At 42.6% G+C, this 26,532-nt stretch overlaps 1 protein-coding gene across 4 annotated transcripts in view; it reads right to left on the reverse strand.

Moving 5' to 3' along the window:
* The window catches only part of KCNA6 (potassium voltage-gated channel subfamily A member 6), a 42,695-nt gene that overhangs the window by 3,361 nt on the left and 12,802 nt on the right, over positions 1–26,532 (reverse strand). The window contains exon 2 of one of the 4 annotated variants that reach the window (XM_004781510.3): positions 180–303. The exons of 1 other annotated variant lie outside the window; for it this stretch is intronic. The gene's annotated coding sequence lies outside the window, so the exon portion shown is untranslated. Of the gene's footprint in view, positions 1–179; positions 304–13,238; positions 13,308–17,386; positions 17,959–26,532 lie in introns of all 4 variants that reach the window. 2 more of the 4 variants (XM_004781511.3, XM_013050495.2) reach the window with 2 other exon arrangements.

Here is a 26,532-nt window from a genome sequence, read left to right on the forward strand (position 1 = left end):
GGTAAGAACGTTACCAGGAAAAAAAAAAAAAAAAGGAAGGAAGGAAAGGAGAGAGGGAGGGAGGGAAGAAGGGAGGAAGAAAGAGAAGAGAAGAAGAGGAAAGGAGAGGAGAGGAGGATTGTTTCAGGCAAGGTCCCTTCCCTGGAGAGAAGGGCTGGGGGTCTTTTCATGCAGATTACCTTATCTTCCTTTGGGAGATGGAGAGGACCCAGGCGACAAATTGCCTCCAGATTGATTGGTTTAGCATTCCACTCTTGGAGAGGTTGTTCCAAGGGCAAGTGACTCCACCTCTGACCTGAATTTCTTTTTAACATAACCAAAATAAAACTTAAATAGGTCTAGAAAATAAAGTTGAGGAAATGTCTCAGAAAGTAGAAAAAAAGTACAAAGACAGAGAGTAAAGTAAGTGTGATACTGTGATTTATAAGAAATATATATTCTGGGGGTGCCTGGTTGGCTAAGATGACTAAGCATCTTCCTTCAGCTCAGGTCGTAGATTTCCAGGTCCTGGGATGGAGATCCATGTTGTGGGGGCGGGGGGGGCGGTCCTAGCTCAGCAAGTCTACCTCTCCCTCTGTCTTTCCCCCTGCTTATGCGCTCTCGCTCTCTCTCAAATGAATAAGTAAAAATCTTTAAAAAGGAAAAAAAAAGAAATATATATTTTGGTCTTTGCCAATGGCTCTGGTTTACAGCTGCCAAATCCCATGTAATTTCCTTAATGATTAGAGCAAGAAGGGCATATTGTTATATTTGCATTTTGTTCTCAGTTTCTGATATAGCTTCAGAACGATAGAGGTGAAATGGGGTTTCCTTTACAAGCAAGCCCCTTTGAACCACACCTGAGTTTAAGTGAATACAGCAACTTTTGGGAAGCCCCTAAGGATGGGGGCAGGTTGCCAAGGGAACCAACCAGGATTAGAGACTTGGAACTTTCCATCCAAACTCCCCCTCCCTCTACACCACCCACAGACCTCCTGGGAGAGAGAATGGCTGGAGGTTAAATGGGTCATCAATCGCCAATCCATCACAGCCTATGCAAAGAAGCCTCCACAAAACCCCAAAAGGACATGGTCCAGAGAACCTGCAGATTGGCGAACATGTAGAGGTGCTGGGAAAATGGCACCCTCAGAGAGGATGATGAAGCTCTGTGCCCTTTCCCCAACCTTGCCTTGTGCATCTCTTCCATCTGACTATCCTGAGTTACATCTTTTTATAATAAGCTAGTAATCTAGTAAGTAAAGGGTTTTCCTGTGAGCTGCTCTACCAAGGTAATTGAACCAGAAGAGGGGATTATAGGACTCTCCAAGTTATAGCAAGTCTTAGAAGCACAGGTGACAACCTGGACTTTCTTTTGATGTGTAAAGTGGGGAAGAGGGCGGTCTTGTGGGACTGGAACTTTACATGTCGGATCTGATCTGTGTCCAAGTAGATAGAGTCAGAATTGAGTTGAATTGCAGAACACTCAGTGGGTGACCACAGAATCTGGAAATTGCTTGGTTTTAAACCACCCCCGCCCAAACAAACACACACACATTTTGTGGCCACTAGTGCTATGAGTATAGTATAAGAGTAGAGGACACACAGGAATGATTATTCCTTAGAATAAAGACATTTAAGAACCAGCCAGGAGATCCAAAATCAGTTAATAGGAATTCTGAAAAAAAGGGACTAGACAAAACCAGAATAGAAGAAAATAACCAAAGAAATAATTCGAGAAATCGTTCAAGAACTGAAAAATGGGCATTTCCAAACCAAGAATATCCACTAAACACTCATGAAAAGGGATAAAAATATACCGACATCAAGGCACAGCATGATGAAATTTAGGAACTGGGACAGCATCAGATTCTACCAAAAGCAACACTAGAAGCCAGAAGACAATGGAGATGATTTTCAACCCAAAATGCTATATTATTCAATGAGGATAGGAGGATGTCTGTATTGCTGGTGAGAACTTTGGTAAGCCCATTCTTCTTTTGGGAGAATAGTGACCGGTATCCATCAAATAGTGGACAGGTATATAGAAAATTAAGCAAGAAAAAAGAAGATATTTAGTAGCTCTGGAGCAAAATAAAAATCACAAGAAAGGAAATACCATAGTACCCCACTCGGCTCAACAAGAAATAATATTTACTGTTATAATAAAGTAAAAGAGCACACTCAGCTGATAAACATCATGCCCATATTAGGCTGAGAAGGTATGTGTCTACATTGTGTAGAGTACTACAGATGGTGTAATAAAGAAAAATCCTTATCATCCATAATAGGAAGTGAGTTTTTCCAAGACTTAAAAAATTGGGGGCGTGAAGGAGGGAAGGAATGTAAGCGCATTATTGAGAAATATAGTCTACAGATGCAAATCTAGAATAAAGAGCTAAAAAGAAAGAAAAAAAGATTTTTTTTTCTGGAAAGTAAAGCATAGGGATGGCGAGGAGTGGGGGCAGAGACCGTTAATCTTGATTTTAAGACTTGTTGAAATAGCTTACCCTTTTAAGCCTAGACTAATATTTTAATTTAGAGAAAAATAAATAATTCATGAAAATTTCCTTAACCTGAAAGACACAGGTTTCTAGATTGAAAAACCCAAGTTCCAGTTTTGTCAGATATAACAAAAACAAACAAAAAAGATGGACACTCAGTTAAATTTGAATTTCAGATAAACAGTGAGTAAACTTTTAGCAAAAGTATGCCTCAAATATTGCAACATTAACTCATAACTTATCTAAAATTCAAATGTAATGTGTCCTCTATTTTATTCAGGAACCAGAGGCCCAAATTACACATATGAATGTACATGGCATGACACTAAAAAGCACTAGGGATAAAAGGGAGATGTTAACAACTTCCAGAGGGAAAAAATGTCACATGCAAAGACATCAGAAAAGCACTGACTTCTCACGGCAAGATGGGAAAGTTGAAACCGTGGAACAACGTCTTCAAAATTCTGAAGAAAAATAATGTCCATCCTGAAATCTTATACCCACACGATCATTAACCAAGTCTCAGAGTTGAATAAAGGCATTTCTAGGTATGCAAATGTTCAAAACTCTGCCTACCACTATAAGAGGATTTGCCCCACAAAAAAGAAACAAGGCAAGAAAGAAGAAAGTATGCACTACAGGAAGATGGAGACCCAATGGTAAGAGAGAAGGGAAATGAATTCCCAGGACAAAAACTGTGCTGGGCAGAGAGACCGCAGGCAAGATTGGAATGGGAGAATGGAAGGCTCTGGAATGGAAGACTCCAGGGTTAAAAAGGGAACTGATGGAGAGCCGGATGTGTTTGGTTACATGGAAAATGGTCAGTGGGCAGGTTTTTCCACGTCTGTTGGAGAGTTTGGAGAGAATTATAAATAGATGCACAGAAAATTAAGCAGGTGAAGAAAATGCTATTAACAAAATGCTTACAGGAGATTAAACGAACATTATCATCGTATACAGCTTGGCAATGCAGAAAATAATACTTGAGAGTGATAATGAGGTAAATGCAAAACACTGCTTTAACCAAAAAATTATGCTGGAGGCAGAGAAAGTGGGCATATGGTGTCAAAAGGCAAGAGGAAATGTCCTATCACTCTGAGAATAAAAAAAAAAAAAAAATCAAAGTCCTGAGAGTGGCCTACATGGCCCTACCCAATCTGTGGCCCAAGTTACCTCTCTAATCTTACCCCTATTGTTCTCCCCTCATTCCCCTTCCTCCAGCAAAAAGGGTGTCTTTGCCATTCTAATCCTCAGGTACACTGTATGTCCTTCTACTTCAGGGCCTTCGCATTTGTTTTTCCTTTGCTGGGACCATCCTCTTCCTGAAAGTCCTCAGGGCTTCTCCTTCCCGTCCCTCAGGTCTTTGCTCAGACGCTGTCTTCTCTGCAAGGTCCTCCCTGCCTCCACTCGCATTTAACACTCCCTTCCTCAGCATTCCCAACATCACCCCCATGGATCCTTATTTTTCTCCATATTATTCATAACGCTTCTATGTAAAGCACCACCTCTAAATAACGAGATAGTTAGACTGGTATTTTATTTAAACGTCTGCTTATTCTCTCCATTGCAGTGAAAGCCCTACAAAAGCAGGGTGTTTTGTTCACTACGCCTGTCCATGATTTGTTCACTAATGTATCCATGCCTGGAACAGTGACTGGCACATAGCAGGAGCTTTACAAATATTTGTTAAATAAAAAAAAAAAAAAAGAATTCAAGACAGAGCAATATAAGCATTTACAGAGAAAAATAAAAGTAAATACCAGAAACAAACTGTTAAAATTATTGAATGTGATTACCTCTGAGGACTCAGGGCCTGCTGGTTTTCCTCAGAAGCCTTTTAGTATTATCTGGCTTTTTAAACCATGTACATGTATTACTTGAATAAAAATCAAATGATTTCTAAATATGCTCGCTGTTTTCACCCCCTACACACTCCTGAATCATATTTAATTTTGATACCAAAAGGAAGTGACTATGGGATTCCCTACACTTTTATATTATTAATCCTAGAAGCCATCCTCTTCCTCTCCTCCACCTCTTTCTCTCTAATAAATGTCTCTAATCCATCCCCATGTCCCGAAGCCCTCATCTCCTTCATGGCCCTCCAATTCATTCACCTTCTACCTCCAACACTACTGCCCTAGCTCCATCTTCCTCCCAGATGTTGCATAAGTTTTTTAATAGTCCCCTATATCCATTCAGGCCACCAGCCTATTATACCATGGCCAGACTGATACTTTCAAGTACAAATCTGACCACATCACTCCACTGGAACTTGCTTTAAATATGCTCATGGTGTCATACTGCTCGTCCACTAAGATGAAGCTCTTAATCCTCTGCCTTACTTGCTTGCCCTTTCCCTTGCCACCCCAGTCTCCCATGCTCATCTTCTTTTTTCCACCACAGGACTTTTGCACATGCTGTTATCCCTGCCTGGAATGCTGTTTCTAGAACATTTGCCTACTTCCATTCTGCTCATCATTCAAATATCAGCTACAGTAACATTAAATCAAATCTCCCTATTTTAAGCTCTTAGAGCACAGGCATGTGGATATCTGTACTTGGTCACATTTGTCACAGTTGCAGTTTTACATGTGGGCTGACTGAATTAGTATCTGTATCCACCCTCACCATCAACACACGCACACACATAAACACACACACACATATGCATGCACACATACTTACAATCTCGTCACTAAAGCAGGAAATCATTTTTTTATCATTATATCCCCACTCTCCAGAATATGGTAGGAATTCAATACCTATGTACTGATCTATAGATACATCACCTCTTACTACTGAAAACACCACTTTGCTTGGGTTTGAATAAGAGTTATTCATCAGTCTCATCGCTATCCTAAAATACTAGGACTTGGAGACTGCATACTTTTTACTTTTTCTTGAAGTCCTGCTACTCACTCTTCTCTATACTTCCAGTTCTCATCTGCACATATAATTTCTAGAAATGTGCATTGATGTAATATGAGCAGAAGATTATGTGTTGTATGGAGTGTCTATCTGGAGAGCTTATATATTATAAAATCTTTTCTTATACCTAGTTTTTAGATATTGTCATCCATAATACATTTCTAGCACTTCACATATGATCTGTAAATGCATTCTCTTCCTTCACAGTTCAATACACATTCAGTTGTCTGAATTCTAGTAAGCACCTGATTAAAGCTAAAGATTCAGCACTTTAGGCAAAACTAATGATTTTTATCTTGTTTCAGTTCAGTGAAGTTTAACACTTACATTTTGTGCTTTAGCCAAATTATTACACGTTCTTTACTGTACAGGGACGACAGGGGACACTGACCAGTTGATAGGGCCCATGAAAATGACCAATTGTTAGCTAGTGCACAAAACTCCAAGTCCAGCATAAGACAGGGCACTTGGAGGGGGGTCTAAATTTGAACATCTAATGTTGAACACCTCTTGTTTATGATTCCTGCGCAAGTAGAGACTATCTGCTAACCTGACATTAACTTAACCCTTTGCTGACTAAAACAAGAATAAATTAATCAACTGTTTTCTTTTGACATATTCAGAATTGAATGAGAAGCCAAATATTCTTTAAATTTCCTTCTAGAGAATAAGACTCCCTATCAGACACAAGCTAAAATAGTCATAGTGAATCCTAAATTTCTCATGTCTACAATGTAATATCATTGAACAATACTAAACTCAAGAATTCCCCATGCAGGTATTTTTTTCTTTTTATTTTTAAGATTTTATTTATTTATGAGGGAGAGAGAGAGTGGGGGGGAGAGGGAGAGAGAATCTGAAGCACACTCTGCACTGAGCATAGAGCCTCGTGTGGGGCTTGAGTCCACGACCACAAGATCATGACCTGAGCCGAAACCAAGAGTTAAGTGCTTAACCAACTGAGCCACCCAGGTGCTCCCCCCATGCAGGTACTTTTAAGGACACCTTCCTTTGCCCCCAAAATCAGTCTCTGGAAATAGCTAGCAGGGGTCACTCTCCAAATGGACTGCCTTCCCCAGGGTGGGGCCATGTCACATAAGAAGGAGAAGGCTGGGACCAGAAATCTGGATGATCCTGCCTCTTGGTGGACCCAGTGTGAACCACTGACTGTGTCAGTCTTGTATCCACACTCGCTTCCTTCATCACTGTTTTCAAAGTTAGGCTCAACAGCTCTTCCCCAAGTTTTTTGCCATTTCTGTGAGTGATGTAGAATTTGGCATTCCTTGAAAACTTGAGCTTGATAAAATTTCTTGCTCCCCTGGGTGTATCACCAAACCCTACACCTTCCTAGAAAGGTGGAAAAGTAGCATGCAGTGAGTTGAGGGCTGGGGTTTGTGCTTCAGACGATAGTGGCACTGTCGGGACACTCTCACAGCTTGGTGTTCACATTACCTTTAACAGCATGTGCGTCCATTTTAATCACCAATGAAATGCCGATGAAACAAGGAACCATTTAAGGGGCGCCTGGTGGCTCAGTGGGTTAAGCCTCTGTCTTCAGCTTGGTTCATGATCTCAGGGTTCTGGGATCGAGCCTTGCATCAGGCTCTCTGCTCAGCAGGGAGTCTGCTTCCTCCTCTCTCTTTCTCTGCCTGCCTCTCTGCCTACTTGTGATCTCTGTCTGTCAAATAAATAAATCAAATCTTAAAATAAATACATGAACAAACAAACAAACAAACAAACAAGGTACCATTTAATACCCATCATGTCAACAGCCCACCTAGAATATTCAGAGCTGTTTGGATGCCATGAACATCCCATACAGAGCTGATGATTTCTTCTGTTTCTCTCTTAATTTCAATAACCACCCCTTATCGTTTTTCAAAATAGAAATAACTCTCTGATCCTAGAAAATAGACACTCATTCACCTTGTTCCAGCAATAAGGGCCTGCAGAAAACTATAAAAGAGAAACTGAAAATCACACATATCCCTTCTACACAGAAAACACGCGTGCGCACGCACGCACACACACCCACACACTGCTTTTGGAGTGCCACAGAGCTGACCTAAGCCCAGTTACTCTTGTTCATCTAATAATTGAAAACACGGATTGAAGCTGCCTCATGTCATGAGGATTTAAGATAGTATTGTTGTATAAGGCATAGTAACTAGTAGCTGGAAGCTAAGGCTATTACTGTTGTCAATATATTTCCAGGAGATAGATAGATAGATAGATACAGAGATAGATAAAGAGAGAGTGCACTTTTTATGTTTCTACAAGATGGCTTTGTGTGCCAAAAAAAAAAAAAAACAGTATTTAGAAGATATGTTGCTGGGGTGCCTGGGTGACTCAGTGGGCTAAGCCGCTGCCTTCGGCTCAGGTCATGATCTCAGGGTCCTGGGATAGAGCCCTGCATTGGGCTCTCTGCTCAGCAGGGAACCTGCTTCTGCTTCCCCTCTCTTTCTGCCTGCCTCTCTGCCTGCTTGTGCTCTCTGTCTCTGTCAAATAAATAAATAAAATCTTTTTTAAAAAATGAAGAAGAAGTTACGCTGCTTTGACAAATTATATTCAATTTATAAAGGTTACACATCTTTCAATGGAGTTCTTCTCAAGTTTTTTAATCCAAATGACAAATTTTGTTATTCTATTTATAAGCAGAAGTTGCCTGTTTTGTTTTTCAAAAGTCTGAATTCCTCAAGAGTCTTTGAAAGCAATAGTAAGAGGAGAACACCTTTAAGGATACATACTATGGACTGATTATTTGTATCCTCCCAGTACCCATACGCTGAAGCCCTAATGCCCAGTATAGCTATATTTGGAGAGGGGGCTTCCTAAGGAAGTAATTAATGTAAGCTTAAATGAGGTCATAGTGGTGGGACCCAGGTCCCATAGGATTGGTGTCCTAGAAAAAGGAGTAGACACTGACCCTCTGTGTGTGTGTGAACAGAGGAAAGGTCATATGAGAGCACAGTGTGAAAGCCATGGTCTCCAAACCAGAAGAGAGATCTCCCCACAAACAAACCTGCTGGCACCTGATCATGGAATTCTAGCCTCCAGAACTGTAAGAAAATGAATTCCTGTTGTTTGAGCCACCCAGCATGTGACATTTCCTTACAGTATCCCTAGCAGCCAATTCAATATGAGAAGCAGAGATCCCTCCTTAACATCCAAGTCAGAGCTCAGAGGTTGACAATGAAAGCAGGGACCCACACACGACTAGATAGTTGCATCCGTGGAGATGACCATACCTTGCAGGGAATGGCTGTTGAGTGCACCAAGGCCAGACCTGAGGCCCGGGACTCCTAGCCTGCCAATGAGGTTGCAGAGCCACTAATGGATTTGTTAACTGAGATTTATACCCAATCTTAGAGTTGACAGATTGAGCAAATAAAAATACAGGCTCCTTTCCTCCTCCAAGGAAAGGAAATCTATAATGCTTCTCTTTGTATTACCAGTGTTTAATATACTGCATATAACTTTAGTAGACTCAGCAATGCTGTTTAATTAAAATAGCACCCGAATGTTAAAAAAAAAAATTTACAGGATCCACAGTTAAATTTAAATTTCACATGATTTTGCAATATTTGGGACATTCTTCTTCTTCTTTTTTTTTATTTTTAAGCTAAAAAGAAAACAAACCAAAAAGCAAAAAACCCAGTTTACCCACTGGGGACATTCTTATATAAAAAATTATTCACTGATGGGGCGCCTGGGTAGCTCGGTGGGTTAAGCCTCTGCCTCCAGCTCAGGTCATGATCTCAGGGTCCTGGGATCAAGCTCTGCACTGGGCTCTCTACTCAGCAGGGAGCCTGCTTCCCCTTCTCTCTCTGCCTGCCTCTCTGCCTTCTTGTGATCTCTCTTTCTCTCTGTCAAATAAATAAATTAAATCTTTTTAAAAAATTCACTGCTAATTTTAAATTCAAATTAATTAGGCAAATAAATTATTTTATTTATTTTATTAATTGGGCAAATCAATTATTTTATCTGACAACCCTAACCAGTACAGGCATGATTTTCTGGAGGGTATTTTACTAATTTATGTCAAATCTTTAAACCTAATTATCGGCACAGCAACTCCACTTCTAGGAATTTAGTCACAAGAAATTACTAGATAATAAATATAACAGGTAAGGATATTTCTCCAGTGTATTACTCATAATCACAAAAAATGGAATTAAGGTAAGGGTGGTTAAACAGTTGTATTTTTGTTCAAATGTATGTGTCCTTAAAGTTGTAATTTTTTAAATCTGTAGCAGTATGAAAAGATGTCCTGACATATTGTTAAATTTAAAAGGGTAATGAAGTAATTCTAAGTTTGATTTTATTTTTCAATATTTGTCCAAGACACCATCCCTCACCCACACATACATGAAAAACATCTGGAATAATTATACCAAAATATTGATGGGAGTTACCTCTGGATTGTGGGGTTACTGGTTAAATTTACTTTGTTCTGTATGCCTTCATGTTACATTATCTTAATAATCAGAATGATACAATGATTCTATTACAATATTTAAAATGTACTTGTAGCTTTCTTAAAAAGAAGTACGCAAAAGCACTGATAATTATATGATCTTAAAAGCTGAAGCAGAGAATTCATGTGCGGATTCAGTAATTCCTTACCTGAAGTCATGGGCGTGAAGCTTGTCATATTTTAGTGTCAATTTATCTAAGCTATGACATCTTTCTCTTGCTAAAAGAACCACAGTAATACCTGGATATGGTAGATATTTGCTATTTTTGTTCATTTTGTTTGGGGTTAAAGGAGTTACTTTTTTTCTCTACGTAACATCATTTTATCCCTTCTTCTTGCTACAGAGCAGCAGTTTTCCTTCAGAGAATCATCTCCAGCCCCCAGGCTCAGTCCACATGCTTTGGATAAAATTGACTCCAACCTTGGCTCCAAGGGTGTGCTTGTGATCCATTTATATGTCCAATCAGAGTATGCCATTCCCTTGGCCTAATAATTTGCCCAGATAAGGGAATGAGATAGAATTCTGACCAATGAAAATCAGATTATAGGATTTTGTCAGGTCAAGAGAAATACTCTTTTTATTGGATTAGAACCCAGAAGAATATGTGCCTGGGGTTACTAGTCATCTTACTGCCATCTGAAACCAATATGGACAGCAAAATTACATCAAGAAAGATTAAAAGCTTAACTCTTGGGTTATATGGTACCTAAAGTTCAGTTTTATTATTTTTTAAGCCAAAATTTTTAGAAGAATTTGATCATTTTTCAAGTAACATAGTATGGACCTTAGATTTATTGTGCATTTTCCAGCAAAAGGTCTGGTTAATTTGATTGATATGAGGATGAAATTAATTGAATCTACTGGCACAGTTTACAGGTCTGAGTAGAATTTCATTGGTGTTAATATCCCAAGAGAAGGGTTGCCAGGCATCCTGTAGAGGAATATGTCCCATATTTAATTATTTTTGTCCTGCTTCCTGTATTGACTTTCTCAGGGCATCCTAAATGGCCTGTATTCAGCATTTTTCAATGAATTACAAAAATTCAGCAGTTGAAGTTTTTATGAAATTTACCTGGATGTGGATATTTTTATTTGCTAAATTTGGTGGTCCTACTGAGGGATCATTCACCCCCCTACACCCTGCCATGTTTCACCTGCTCTATCATCGCTCTACCTACTGATACCCAATTTTAGCTGAAGTTATAAGAGTTGATGAATTTTTTCTTAAGATTTTATTCATTTATTTGTCAGGGAGAGAGAGAGAGAGAGAGAGCGAGCTCACAAGCCGGGGAGTAGAAGAAAGAGGAAGAAGGATAAAACCCCAAACAAAAGAAGCTCGGGCTCCCCCCTGAGCAAGGAGCTCAATGTAGGATTTCCATCCAAGGACCCCAGGACCATGACCTGAGTTGCAGACAGATGCTAAACCAACTGAGCCAACCAGGGAACCAGGGGTCCCGAACTATTTTTTTTTCTTCTTCTTCTTTTTTTTTTTTTTTATTATTAAAATGGTTTGAGCCAGATTTTTGGTCTCTTGTAACCAAAAGAAAACTATCTGAACCCAATTAATTGCAGAACCACCAGCACCTAAGCTCTACAGCCTAATTATACTAATTGCTATATTTTACATTAATCACTGAGTATGTTGAGGACAAGCTAAATACATTATCTCACGAATAAGACTAGCCATCCTTGGAGATGGACAGTCTTTTCTATATTTCACAGATGAGGGAACCGAGTCGTCATGAGGTTAAGTAATGCACCCCAAATCACACAGCTAGGTGCATGGGGCCAGTATACTGAGACACTGAGTCTGCGTCCTTCCACTACAGCTTTCAGTGCTCACTTGGAATTCTCAGTTCCAGTTTCATGCCACAGAGAGAATTCTTCCATTGGTTCACTACCGGTTGGAGTAAAATAACCACCAGAAAGCCTAACTTCCCACAAATAGCTCTGATTTGAAGCCAAGCATATAAAAAGTGCCCAAACAGAGCCTCAGTTTAAAGAGAGTACAGGAAGCCTCCGCCTTACTACTGTTTTCTCCAATTTCCAAGCAAGGATTATGATCTGAAAGCAAGTTTTTGGCTCACTTGAGTCATGTCAAGTTAATCAAGGTCAGTCCCATTGTTGAAATTAACCAAATATCTGCAAAATTTTCCACTGTTTATGGACAGTGCCTAAAACTGTATAAGCTGGACGTGAACTACGTAAAGGCAGGTTTCCAAAACCTCATTTTAGTTTCCTGAAAATACAGAAAAATACATAAAAATAAAATGACTCCTGCACTTTTACCTGTGATGTGACATTCTATGTGTAATTCATCATGGTTTTGTGACTTTCATAGTAATTCTGAAATGAAGGTAGAACAGAGATGATGTGCTCTGTCCAAAGTGGAGCAGCAGGTCAACAGCAAACAGATAAGACCCCAAACAAACAAATGAAGAAAAATCGCAAGTATCTACTATATCCAGGTGTTTCTCTGGCTCTTTTAGCAAGAGAAGGATGTCATAGCTTAGATAACTCAACACTAAAATACGATGAGGAACATGTCTATGACTTCGGGTAAGGAATTCCTGAATCTACGCCTGGACCCCTTGCTTCAGACTTTTAAGGTTATAGAATTAGCAAAGCTTTTGACAAATAGGTTTAACTAGAAACAAACCAAAACTCTTTGTCTGCTAGCTTCCACTCCTCCAGACTTCCATAGGAGCCTCTGCCCCTGCCTTTGCTGCCCAGGGAAAGCAGTAGCATTGTGGCAATCACACAGCAAGTTTGCCAATGAGCATTGTAGGTGCTAGCCTTGGGAGGCAGAAAGTGAGGACAGCTGCATTCCTTCCTGGACCTCTGATGGCTTTTCAAGTACAGCCCCAATAAATATGATAATTATGGTCCAAGTGACTCTGAAAAGTGGGAAACGCCTATTTTTCAAACATCTCCCCTTGACTAGTTCCCAGCAGGCTTGACTATTTTATGGGGGAAGTTTCAGGAACAAAAGAGACTCTGTTCCTTACCACCCCCTCCCAGCAGGCTGGAGAGAGCTTCTCAGGCTCCTGGAGTGGGTCAGGCGGAGAGCAGTGGCCCAGAAGAGATGGAATTTGTGACATTCTGCCCCATGAGGTCAGTGGGATGATGACAACCACTCCCATCCCACTTCTGTTCCTTGCCGTCCCAGTATGTGTGCACATTTTCCACTAGTAAGAAACTCAGAGGACAATTTTCTGAAGCCTCGCACAGCAAAACCCCAAATACAAAGGTTCTTTTCAAATCCACCTCTGAACTGCAGAGCCCACACTCCGCCATCCATCCATGAGTTCCTGACACATGCTCAGCAAGCGACTATAATCTCTTCTACCTGGATTCCTGTAGGAGCCTTCCATCCAAGGTACACCAAAGTTTGGTCCTTAGAGAGGTTTGCCGCCCCCTAAAGGCAGAGGATTTAAAAGCAGTCATAAAATCGACCAAAAGTCAACCTGCTTTTTTCTGTTTTGTTTTCATTTGTAAAATCAGATTTTAGTTATGGCATCTCTGCTATGAAACCCTGCAAAAGCGTCCATGTATTCCCCCAAAATTAGGTTTGTATTACCAGTAGCACTTTCAGAGCAAAGTTTATCACATTCTCTTCCATGCCACAAACACTTTACCGACTGCTTTTTATTTCACCTGTGTCAGGCTGTCGTGGCTAGAGTGGACTTGGGTCCCCACCCCTAGTCTCTTTCCTGCTTGTGCCTCCAGTTCAGCCAAAGGGATCCCTTCAAAATGGGATCTGAGAGTGCCACGCTTCTGATTTAAAACTCTTGCTTGCTCCCCTTCGTTCCCTTCAGAATGAATCCAACTTCTAGCAGGTTCGTGGTTCTTCACAGTCTGAGTCCAACCTATCTTCCAGCCTCCCCTGGGCCCTTTTACCCCACGTGACCCACACTCCCAGTTCCTTGAACACATCGTCCCTTTCTCAGAGTCTGTGCCTCTAGGAAGGCATTCCTTCCATTAAGAATTTTCTCTTTGATCTCGAAAACGCCGACTCCTCCTATAAGGCTCGCTGACGTGTCCACTTCCCTGGGACACCTTCCCCAGGAAGAATTCATTACTCTTCCTGCCTTACCCTGAGTACCTGCTACATGACTCTACAGCAGCACCTCTATGATTTTCCCCATATGGCTTCCCAGAAAGGTTACATTCCTCATTACAAGACTAGAGCCCAAAACATGTGTTGGGCTGCATTTTACTAGTTAACAGAGTTGCTGTGACTTAAATCAGTCTTCATAACCAGCCCACCTTTCACTTCCTGACTCCTTGGGTCACAGCAGGCTACTTTCCTCTCCACCCATGTGACCTTCACTCTGTGAAAGCAGCTGGGAAAGTGGGTTTATGGCCACCTTGGTGTCTTGCTCTCTCCCTCCCTCCTGCAAGTCCCTGCCAAGAGAGCTGGCCACAGATTATAAGGTAGATAGGAATAAAGAGCACCCTCCCCCACATCATTTGTCTGCAGTTTCAGTTGTGCTTTATTTTTTTTTTCAGCTATGTTTTCATTCAGCCTGCTACTCCAGAACCCTGAGTTTTGCACACAACTGGGTGCTACTTTGGATACATAATAAAGTTGTGCCTTGATTCCTACACTCGTCTTTATACTTCACTCCCTCAGTCAGAAAGCAGTGTGTTGAGTAAGGGACACCAAGAAAGCCTGTCCCCCAGTGTCTGTCACTCACCATACTATCACAGTCAGTTGCTTACATGTGTCTGCCATCTCTTACAATCTCCTTCCTTTTTAAAAACATTAACGTGCTGCCCATCTTTGATTCTCCAGGGCCTGACACATGCGGGCTTAATACCAATGTACATAAGAATGACAGCCTTGCTGGATAAAGAATTCTTGGCTGCATATTTGTCCCACTTAACATGTTGAATACGTCATGCCAGCCCTTTCTGTCCTGCCAGGTCTCTGCGGACAGGTCTGCTGCCAGCTGTATGTGTCTACTCTTATAGATTAAGGACCTGTTATCTGATGCTGCTTTCAAGATTTTCTCTTTATCTTTGTAATTTGCAAGTTTCACTATAATATGTTGAGGTGTTGACCTATTTTTTTTTTTTGAGGGGAGTTCTCTGTGCCTTCTGGACTTGAATGCGTGTTTCCTTCTCCAGATTAGCAAAGTTCTCAGCTATAATTTGTTCAAATAAACTTTCTGTCCTTTTCCCCCACTCTTCATCTTCTGGGACTCCTATAATATGGATATTACTGAGTTCCCTAAGTCTACCTTCATGATCTAATCGTCTTCTTTCCCTCTTCTTTTCAGCTTCCGTGTTTTCCATCATTTTATCTTCTATATCACTGATTCTCTCTTCTGACTTGTTCATCCACTTTTTTATAGCCTCCACTCTGGACTGCATCTCGGTAATGGCATTTTTATTTCAGGCTAACTAAATTTTAGAGTTTTTTTTTTTTTTAAAATCTCTACTATAAGGGATTCTGTAATTTCTTCTATGCATTCCTCCCCCCCAAGCCCAGCTGGTATCTTTATTGTCATTCTTTTAAAATTCTAGTTTGGGGGCACCTAGGTGGCTCAGTGGGTTAAGCCTCTGCCTTCGGCTCAGGTCATGGTCTCAGGGTCCTGGGATCGATTGAGCCCCACATCAGGCTCTCTGCTCAGCGGGGAGCCTTCTCCCCCCACCCCCACCCCACCGCCTGCCTCTCTGCCTGTTTGTGATCTGCCTGTCTGTCAAATAAATAAATAAAATCTTTAAAATAAAATAAAATAAATTTCTAGTTCAGACATTTTATTTATAAACATATTGATTAAATCCAATCCCTGGGTGTGAGTACTTCCTCCTATTCCTTATTTCGGGGTGAGTTTCTCCATCTTGCCATTTGTCCAGAAAAGAAAAGAAGAAAGAAAAAGAAAAAATAACAACAACAACAACAACAACAACAGAAACAAAACAAAAACTGGGTCCTGGGTGTGTTTTGGTCTGCTGGTTTAAAGAAACTAGATCCCAAAATAAGAAAGAAAGAAAAACATCTATGGCACAAGATACTGTGTAAGTTGCTTCCTCCATCCCCTACTGATTCCTGGCCTAGCTGCCACCCCTCTCCCCTGCTTCTTTGCTCTCGGAACCCCTATTTTGTTCAGGAGTCTGGAAGGGAAGCACCTCAAAGACGTTGGGTCCTCCCAACAATATGTTGAACAGTAATCTTACCCACCACTAATGAAACTGGTTAGGATGGGCTTGGGTCCTAAGCGTGGCCTAAGAGAGGTTGGTGGGAGACACATGGAGGTTTCCTCATGTCTAGAAAAGCTTGTCCTTTCCTGCTTTAGGACTTTGTGATGTGAAGGGATGGTACTTGGAAATGCTGCCATTTGTAAGAAAGACATGAAAGACAAGCGAGTTCCAAGGAACAGAATCCTCTGAGCCCTAACTATGGCTATGGCCGACATTGCAACAATGGTTCAAACTCTTCATGTTCCCTTTGCAATATGATTTTGCAGCTACTCCCACCAAAAGGCAAAGTCTATTTCTTCATTACTTGAGTCTGGACTCGCCTGGTGAATTGTTTTAGCCAATAGTATACAGCAGAAATGTCTGCACCCATTCTAACTCTTAATCTCAAGTGGCTTTGACACGTCTGCTTGCTCTTGGGCTCCTGCACCCACCATAAGAAAGACCCCAGGCCACCTGCTAGAGGGCTGTCAGCTCCACTGACCAGAGCTAAGGCTTCCTGGCCAACAGCCAGCCAATCCCCAGAAGGACTACCATCTGATCAACACAAAGCTATTCACAGAGGCATAAGGAAGCATCGGTCAGATGAGACCAAAAGAACTGCCAGGCTAAGCTCAGCTCAAATTTCTGATCTGCTGAATTGGGAGCTAAGAAATAATGGGTGCTTCAAACCCCTAAGTTTTGAAGTGGTTTGTTACATAGCAATACTTAAATCACTTAAAAATTCTGGAACTGTCCTGTCCCTCCTCAAGACTCCAAGTTATAAGAGATAATAAATTTTCTTTTGGTATTTTGTTCTTTGTTTTTAAACACTATGGTTAGATGCAGTCAATATCTCCCTGACACGGAGTTGCTGAGTTAAGAAAAGATGAGAGCAATCTCCTGCCTTCAAGGAAATGATAGTCCAACTGCACTTAAGATAGACAGAGACAGACAGACAGACACACACACACACACAGATATATAGATAGACATATCTATCTATATCTATCTATATATATATAGAGAGAGAGAGAGAGTGAGAGAGAATAATTGGGGGGAGGGGCAGAGAGAATCTTAAGCAGGCTCCTTGCCCAGTGTGAAGCCCAATCTGGGACTCAATCTCATAACTCTGAGATCATAACCTGAGCCAAAATCAAGGGTCAGATGCTTAAACAACTGAGCCACCTAGGTGCTCCAAGACACATATTTTTTAAGGAGGCTGTCAACCCTTTCAGGGCTGAGGACTGGTGTTGTAAGTATCTGTAGAAAGGATTAGAATCTGAAAATGTACATATCAACACAAGGTACCTTCCATTAAGTACAAAATGAGCAGGTCAGTCCATATGAAGACTTCATGAAGGAAGCTGGATATGAGCTGGGTGGTGTTTGAAGGAGATTCAGGATTCAGAGAGATGGGAATCCAAGAGGAGGTGGAGGGAGGTGGGATCCTCTCTGGCCCTGGGGAGATGGACGTTCCATGGGGATTTGTTCTAGGAAGAGGTGATGACTAGGAGTCAAGCTCAGATGTGGTGATTTAAGGTTTAAATGACACAAGGAGGAAAGAACGGCTTTCTCATTGCAAGTCCAGTAAAAGTTCCTTCTGTGAGGCCACAAGGCACAGCTGTCAGGAGGTACAAGCCAGTGTTCACCCTAGCCACTCTCAAAAGAGTTTCAAAAGGCACATTGTCTCAGAGGTCCACAGGCCAGTGCCCCTGGCCTCAGAAATGACCGGGTGTGAAGAGTCTCTTTCTACTAGTTATGCCCTGTACTCTTCATATGCTCTTACTCAGCGAGCCACCTGCCAGCCTGGGGTGGGGGAGGGGGTCACAGAGTAGTCCTTTAATAAAGATCAGACCACAGGTTGAATGGATTTCACAAACCTAAAAAAAAAAAAAAAAAATGTAACAGAGAGGAACCTGTTTCTTTCAAATCACCAGGGTCTACCATCTCTCTCTCTCTCTACATCTAAGCTGCCCCAAGTCTGAGAGGAATGATCAAGGCCTAGCAGGTTGATACGCAGGTTCTGTGCAGAGTCACCTCCCTTGGAGTCTGGAGAAAAGGCACAAGGAAGCCCCCTGTTCTCCCAACTACAAGTGGGAAGGTGCTAAATAATTCTGAAAACAAGCCAGTTACAGAATTTAGAGCATAGTGAAAGGGAGAACTATTATGTATTTTGGCCAAGAAGCCTTCTTTCTTTTATTGAACAATGATTACGTGCTAAGCACATCTTATCCACATGAGAAAACTTTCGTGACATTTCTCTGAAATAAGTATAATGATTCCCATTTTACAGTTGAGGAATACCAGCCTCAGGAGAGTGAGAAATGGGGACACCTAGGTGACTCAATTAAGTGGCTGCCGTCAGCTGAGATCATGATCCCAGGGTTCTGGGATAGAGCCTTGCCAGGGTCTCCCTATTCAACAAGGAATCTGCTTCTCCCTGTTCCTCTGCCCCTTCCCCTGCTCATTCTTTCTCTCTGTCTTTCTCAAATATATAAATAAATAAATTCTAAAAGAAAAATTATTTAAAAAGAGAGAATAAGAACTGTGCCCACAGACCCAGTGTTAGTGAGTGGGAAAGTCAGGATTCGAACCTAGGTTAATCTGATGCTGAAGTCTGAGGGCACCCCATAAGGCTCTCCTGCAGGGCCTGGCTACTAGGATTTCTTCAAAATCTGAATGGAACACAGATTTTCATGGGAGATTAGTTGTAAAGGCATCACTTAGTCAAGAGAGTAAGTGAGTTAACACTTTGGCCTTCAAACCAGCTCTGTAGTAAAGTAACCATAACAGCCATGTGGCCTTGGCCCAATCGTGTGATTTCTTGGGACCTCAATTTTTTCTATTTATAAAATAAGGAAGTGAATCTGTATAATAGATGACACCCCCTCCAGCTCCTGAGGCTGGGAGGTTTTCCATCTCTTCCAAGAGAGACTAGCCCAGACTGATCTGTCCCAACTGAGAGTTTCTGGGAAAGAGGCTCAGATTGGTTCAGATTCAACCCTCCTCCAATCCACCAAAGCCGGGGGTCCAAGGTCCTGACTTAGCTGTTGGAGGTTCAGCCTTGTGGATGACCGAGCAGTTCAAGCCTTGCGGGTAGCAGGGGCAACTGTGAAAGGTTCTTGGACCCTCTTAGAACCGGTCTATCTGATGACATCCAACAGGAACAGTGATGATTCACATGGGAAACTTCACTGCTTCCCTTGCTTTGAGAAAGCAAGGAGGGCTTGTCCATCCAATCCCACCTCCCCTCCTTCCAAACCCTCCGATGGGGCAGAAAAGCCACATAGGGTTGTTGACTAAGAGGAGGGGGCCAGCCCTGCCAGCAAAGCATGTGCTTTTCCTGAAATTCTGTCCCGGGGTATCAAACGTCATTGAGGACCCTGACTGACCTTCCACACCAACCCCCCAAATCAGCCAGCAACCGACAGTGGGCAGGCCCGAACCGTGGGAAAGACGAGACTGCTGCAGGAATCTGCGGACTATGGCAGCCTCTCAGTCACAAGGCTGCTGAATAGGCAGGTGAAGGGGAATCCTGCCCAGGGCATGGACACGCAGTTCTGAGGCCCGCACTGCCGCGGAGGCAAGGCCGCGCCTCCTCCCCGCCCCCGCCCCCAGCCTCCGGGGGAAGGAGGCTGCAGGAGCCTGACACCGAGAGCCCGCAGTCGCTGGGAGCCGCTCCAGGACACAGCCCGTGCTGAGTAAAGGTTTGAATAAGGAGAGGGAGAGGAAAGGGCAGCCAGAGCGGTTGGTTTGAGTCGGGAGAGTTTGAGCCTAGAGATGGCTGCGGGGTGGAGGTCGGCGGAGGGGAGCCTGCAGTTACCTGGTTAGGTGCCTCTCTCCCTGCTCCACCTTGTTCAACCAGCCTGATGTCCGGAGTGGGGACTCAACACTGCAAGGGCCTCCGGCCCCCAAAGCAGCCTCACGGGAAGGACCCAGGTGGGCTTTAACGCTGTCGGGGTGGGGTGGGAAGGTGGAATGGAAGGGTGGATAGGTGCAGGGGAGAGAAGCTTTGGGGGTGACTGTGAGAATTCAGGACGTGAGGTTCCAGCTGGGGAGAAGGGAGTGTATCCCACTGACACCCAGGCAGCTGCTGGGGGATGTGACTTCCCTGCTCCTGTCCTGCACCGCACTCACTGCAGAGGACCAGCAGGGAAGGGCTAGATTGGAGGCTGAGGTCAGACTGCTGTGGGTGATGTGCCCTGTCCAGGTTCCTCGGGCTTCTGTCCCTCAGAGCCGTTATCTAACCGTAAAGCGGGTCGCAGCTTGGGAGGGGAGGAAAGCGTAACTGCACATTTCACAAGGATGCTCTCAGAGATGGAGCAGCGGCTGCAAGAGGAGGGATGTGGGTGAGAAGGAACAGAAAGAGCCCATCATCCACACTACAGGGGGCGGCTGATGGAAGCTAAGATGACCTGATCCTAGAAGATCTTAAGAGGGGAGGAAGGTTGCCTCTTCCCAGAGGGCTTGGCAGGACTGGCCTGGGCACTGCTGCTGACTTAGGGAGAAGCTGTGCAACCCTAGGCCATTCGGTCAACATCTCTGGGCCAGGGTCAATCATAAAAATGCCTGCTCTCCTGACATTAGTGGATTGTTGTGATGTGCAATTGTGAAAGAGATCTATAATGTGAAGTGCACTTAAATGTAAAAGTGTGAAGTTATTCTCACCAGAATTTCTTAGACTAGTAGTTCCCAACACCAGCTGCACATGAAAGTCTCTTGAGAAGCTTTAAAAAAAAAAAAATGCTGCACCTGGACCCCATCTTAGAGCAATTATTCAAATTGGGGAGGGAGACTGGACAAGACAGCCAAGGGGGCAGGAAGTGGTATTTTTTTTTTTTTAAACTTCTCTGTGGTTCTGATGCCCTATGAAGGTTGAGACCCACTGCCTAAGGTTTCACAAACTTCCTCAAGGTAACTGCTTGGAGCACACATCTTATAAAGGCAGATTCCTGGCTTCTCCCAGATCTTCTAGGTCAGAATCCCAAGGAGGCTCAGCAGTCTTTCTCTTGAGCAAGCACTAGAAGCAGTGTGGACATGTTATTCCAGGAATGAGTCTGTCGATGATCTCTTTCCCTATGGGATGGATGGCCATACACAGCAATGCTCTGGACAGTGCAGGCGTGGCAGCTCAGGAAGAGGAGGGACTCTTCAGATAATAGGTGCAGACATGTGCTCCTGGGATGGAGCTTGTGCTAGACAGCCACAGCCAGTCCCATCCCTGCTGCGCCGAGGCAACAATCCCATTATAAAATGACAAATTTCCCAGCCAAAGGGCCTGAGAACCTTAAGATAAAAAGGAAACCATGATGTTATCTATAACTGATAGCAGAGATAGCCTGCGTTTTATTGTTTTGTCAATAGATTGTTCATGCTTTCCCATTTCACACACTTCTCTGCTGGCTCCGTTCCATTCCCAAAACTCTATAGGCACATACAATACACACGTACCCACTCACACCCACTCACACACAGAGAGACCCCCCACCTCATCAGGAACACAAATGGGCAGATGAAGAAGATTCAAGGAACTGGGGAACTCCTACCAGGCAGCCAAGTTACCGGGGCACATGGCTAGTGTAGGATAAAATAGTGCAGTTAATGTGAGGAGGAAAGGAGACCTAGCGATCCCTGGGTTTAGTCCTTTCCTTGGAGGCCGTATGAGCAGAGGAGTTCAGAGCAAGGACTGTGAGCCAGACCCCCTGGATTGAGTCCTACCGGCTGCGCCACTTTGGGCAAGCTACTTATCTGACAGGAAGCTACCCACAGGGCCACCAGTGAGATTAAATGAGTTAGGACATGGAAAGCTCTTAGAGACAGGGCCGGCACATGGGACACTGGGGAAGTGTTTGCTGCTATATTGGGGTTTCTGCTGGACTTTGTTGTAGGTGAGAAAGTTGGAGTCTAGAACATAAGCTGCTCGTTTGATCATACTTCTTGACTCTTGCAGGAATAAAGCCTAAGGGAATACTTATAAATATGGACAGATATCCTTAATAAAAATAGTCACCGTAGCATCATTCAGAAGAACAGAAACCTGAATGTCCAACAGTAGGGGGTAGCAAATCATGGTGTATGTAATGGTGGTTATGTAATAATAGCATGAGAATATTAGAGGTACATGGAGTTTTTTAAATGAAATGCAATTATGACATCTATAGAGATATAGATACACAGACAGAGCTAGTCTAAAAGAAAAACCCAAAATAGACCAACACTGAATGTCTCTGGCTGTGGGATTATGGGGTCTTTTATTTTTTTTTCCTTATATTTTTCTGAGTTGTACGATTTTCCTTAGTAAGCAGAAAAGCCAGAAAATAAAATGTTTCAAGCAATCTGCTCAAAGTCAGACAGTGCATTAGGAGCCCACATAAGCTTTCTATCCCTGTCCAGGGTTCTGCTGCTTCATCAGGCACACTAACAATAGGGAGGAAAGCTAAATGGGATAAGGATGATGAACAGACACCAAAAAGCACCAAGACCAGTATAGCCATGCAGGACTGGGAACCAGCACAGCCATATAGGACTGGGATCCAGCACAGTGGGAACCCTGGTCTGGACATGCAGCTCCAGCTTTCAGACTGGGCTGGAAGAGCAGAGCTGAACACTTTCTATCCAACCAAGACCCTTCTATCCACAGTCACCGCATAGCACAGTGGGGCCAACATAGAACCCTACACCTGCCCTTGGGGTCACTACCACTTTCGCAGAAATGGAAAAAATCATCTTCTATTTGGTCTGAGGATATCAAAGAATTGTACCCCCTTTTCTTTCCTCTGTCTTTTATACAGGTTCCCTCTGCAAATGGGGATCCAGAGACCCAGAACATTCTAGTTAACACCCCTGCTAGTCTGCATTCTCCTGCTTCTCCTTAATATAGAAGTGCCTTTCCATGCCCAACATTTTTCCAATCATAATGCCAAGGTACTTGACACAGCCAAAACCGAGAAATGTTTATTTTGCAACTGTGAAATAAAAAAGATCTGGAAGCACTTAATAACTAAAAGCTCATCTAAGAAAAATAGGAAGGAAGGAGGGAAGGAGGAAAAGCAAGAGAAAAACAGAGAGAGGCAATTTATCCCCCTTGGTATTACATAAAAATTATTATATCTCTTTCAAAATTTTGCTATAACCTGCTCCATTTTTTTGTAAGTGGTAAGTTCTGATCTTTGTCTGTAAAATAAGAGACTAGAGTGGGTGAGCCCGGAAATCCAATGATTCTATATTAAGTTGAAATTTAGTAACTCTGGCTCTCTTTTTAAAAGATCATTCTGGTGGCAAAAGCCAAGCAATAAAGTTTGCCAAGTTATCAAGGGAACCAGCTGTACATTCAATGAGTAAGCGAAGCATCCATAGAATTTTCAAGCAGAAACTCAAAAATTGTCTAGTCCAACCATCTCATGTTACAGATGGAAACACTGGGCCGGAGAATAATACCAAGAGCTACCATCTGGTGAGCACCGGACTGGTGACTTGCTCAGGGTCGCACAGCAAGTCAGTGATAGACCCAGAATTAGGTGTGATGCCCACCATCTCCACAGTCCATTTATTCAAATTTCTGGTTTGAATTTAAAGATTTAAAGGTGAAAGAAAGAACTGGCTATCAGGAACTCCCCACAGCCCAAGATGTCCTGAAAAGGAGCAACAGGTACAAAGGCAACGGCAGGTTAAGAGTCACCACATCCTCTCTCCTTTTACCTCTAAACACAGAAAGGAAACCATGGAAGAAAGAACCTAGTTCTGGGCCAGCTGGGGCGGAGGAATAGACAATGAGCATCATGCCTTTCCTAGGGTGAGCAGAGTCAAAGGTAAGAGCCCTTAGTAGCACAAAGAACACCTAGCAGAAAGAGCTACCCAGCGAACTTAAGTCCCAGCACTGGAGGAACTGGGTCCAACTGGGAGGTACCATTGGAGAATACCTTGAAAACAATATTTAGGAGCATGGGAAAGAAGCCTGAAGATCCTGGTTACTTAGAGCTCACTGCTAGTATTTCTTTGAGTCTTGTGAATAAGATTTTTAAAATATGGTATTTAGTAAAGGCATGCTTGAACATTTACATTAAAAGGTCTAGTTGGGGTAGGTGTCTGACTCTTGATCTCAACTCAGGTCTTGATCCTCAGGGTCATGAGTTCAAACCCCATGTTGGCTCCAAAAAGGTCTATTTTAGTTATAAAAGTAAATAGAGATGCACATTGTAATCTTTGACTTTGTAAATGAGATGCACCGAACTGGTCTGTTATACCACAAGGGAATGCCATCGGGAGGCTATCAGCCCAGAGAAGTACATCTCAAGGGTGGATGTTTGCAATCAATAGAATAGAATAGAAACTCTAAATCCAACCAATAAGACCCAATTTACAGTTATTTTTCAGAAGGATGATAAGAGGCCACAAAATGGTCCATTGGAGAAAATCTTTAAGGACTGAGGTTCCATGGACTCAAATTCATCATAAGGAATTTCAGAGGTCTTTGAGTTTCTTAAAATTTATTCCTTGGGTTATACTTTTTGTGGGATGTAATTAGAAGTTACCCCTCAAATGGGGTGGAGATATTATGGTAAAAATAATTTTAACAACAAGTTTAAGAAGTGAAATAGGTTTATTTTGTGCAGGACTTCTCAGGGCCTTTAATTTCATGTTGCCATGCATCATGTATCTCCAAGAAGCAGAAATGTAGTGGCTGGGAACATTTCCATAGGAATGCCGTGTAGAACTAGGGCCCCACAGATCATATTTGAGGACCTCTGGCATAAGGAGTTATTCTAGGTAATATGGTCAGTTGAATATCCAACTCAGTTGGTACAAAATGGCAGAAAGGAAGTTGTATAACTGAGGTAGGAGGAAGACATGCCTACCACACAAATAGCAGGGAGACTGCATTTTGAAATATCTCTCCCTCTCATCCCCTGGTTATGGGGACGTCTCAGAACAAGCCTGGGCTAATGAGGGACTTTTCCGAATGCAGGGCAGAGGAATGGATTTTTCGTCTTTTGGAAGCCACTGCCTGCTCAATTTTTGTATGTCATTTTGTCTTATTCTCTACTTACTTATACATCATTGAGTTCAGCAGACTTCCTTACAGATGAAATATATTCCTGAGATGCTGTATTTAAGAAATATACTCTCTATAAACTGAACCTTATTTTCCACTGGCTTGTGTTATAATTCCGAAGAATGTTGACCCCAAATATATCATGACATTTCTGAGCCTGTTCGGCTTCTTCCTGGGTCCTTTGTAAATGAGATGCAACAACTTCTCCCACTCAAGGCAAACCCAGAAGCCAGGCAAGTAAATGCTGGCTGTCCACACTCAATTATTCGATATCCCAGTTAATTCCTAAGTGTGTTAGAAATTGTCACTGCTTCCCAGAATTTTGCATGGATAAGTCACTTCTTTGCTTATGCTCTTTCTAAATGGATTATGAGAACTGCTGGGTGTTCCCTTCTGCGGCCTGTTTTAACAGGGAGGTGGTTTTCTGCCTAAGAGGGTATTAAGACCCTTTCTATGAGTCACCTGTCATCCTACCAAGTGTTGGGTAATTACATCACTGAACCATGACCAGGGGTAAGCTAGGAAACCCAGATCTACAAAGAAAGAGAAACTATCGCACATATATTTCCTAAAGGCCTTGGTTTAAATGAGCTTTGAGTGGTTCTAATTGTTTCTAAAGGTTGGGCAATTTTTAGAGGCCCTGCCTATGTCTCAGTGCCCTGCTAGAATGGGCCAACAAAAGAGATCACGGGAAAAAATAACCCATTTTTATTGAATCCTTACTGTGTGTCAGGACCTGCGAGCTTTGCCTCCTTTAACCCCACCTGTCCCCATGAGGGATGTTCTATCAATGATATAGTTTTACAGAGGAGAGAACCACGGCTCAGAGAGGTTCCCAGTGTTCCCAAGGCCACATAGTTACACAGACAGGGTGGTAGCACTGGGTTCTGACTCCTGGGTTAGCACATCACCCCTTCTTGCACAGTTCATAGTGAGACACAAGGGACTTAGGACCGGGACCTCATTTCTCCCATCCTGCCTCACCTGACATGGCTATAGGCGTGGGAGATACCATGCTACCCCCGTGGGAATTCATGATCGAGACAGTCTGAATACAGTAAGAAAAAGAGAAAATTGCAATAGAGTTCGTTAGAGTTCCCACTTTTGAATACACATTTGAAAAATATCCACTAGTTCTTCCAGTGAATAAAAAGGCTCTTTCTCAAATCTGGTAGGTAATCCTGCAATCTGGTTCATAATACCTTCTCCTCCCACTGGACAAAGGAATTACAATTGTATGAAGTATGCCATAAATGAACTTAAGTTCATTTTTCTACAGACTATATGCTTTCTTTTAAGTTTAGCTACATCCTGTGATTTCATTTAAACGCGAAAGGGTCCCTGCCTGTTAAAAATCACCTGTTTTTTTTAACAGAAAAATGATTTTCTTACTTTTATACAC

The sequence above is a fragment of the Mustela putorius genome, unplaced genomic scaffold, assembly GCF_011764305.1.
Source record: "Mustela putorius furo isolate JIRA1106 unplaced genomic scaffold, ASM1176430v1.1 tig00003988_pilon_pilon_pilon, whole genome shotgun sequence".
Lineage (NCBI taxonomy): Eukaryota > Metazoa > Chordata > Mammalia > Carnivora > Mustelidae > Mustela > Mustela putorius.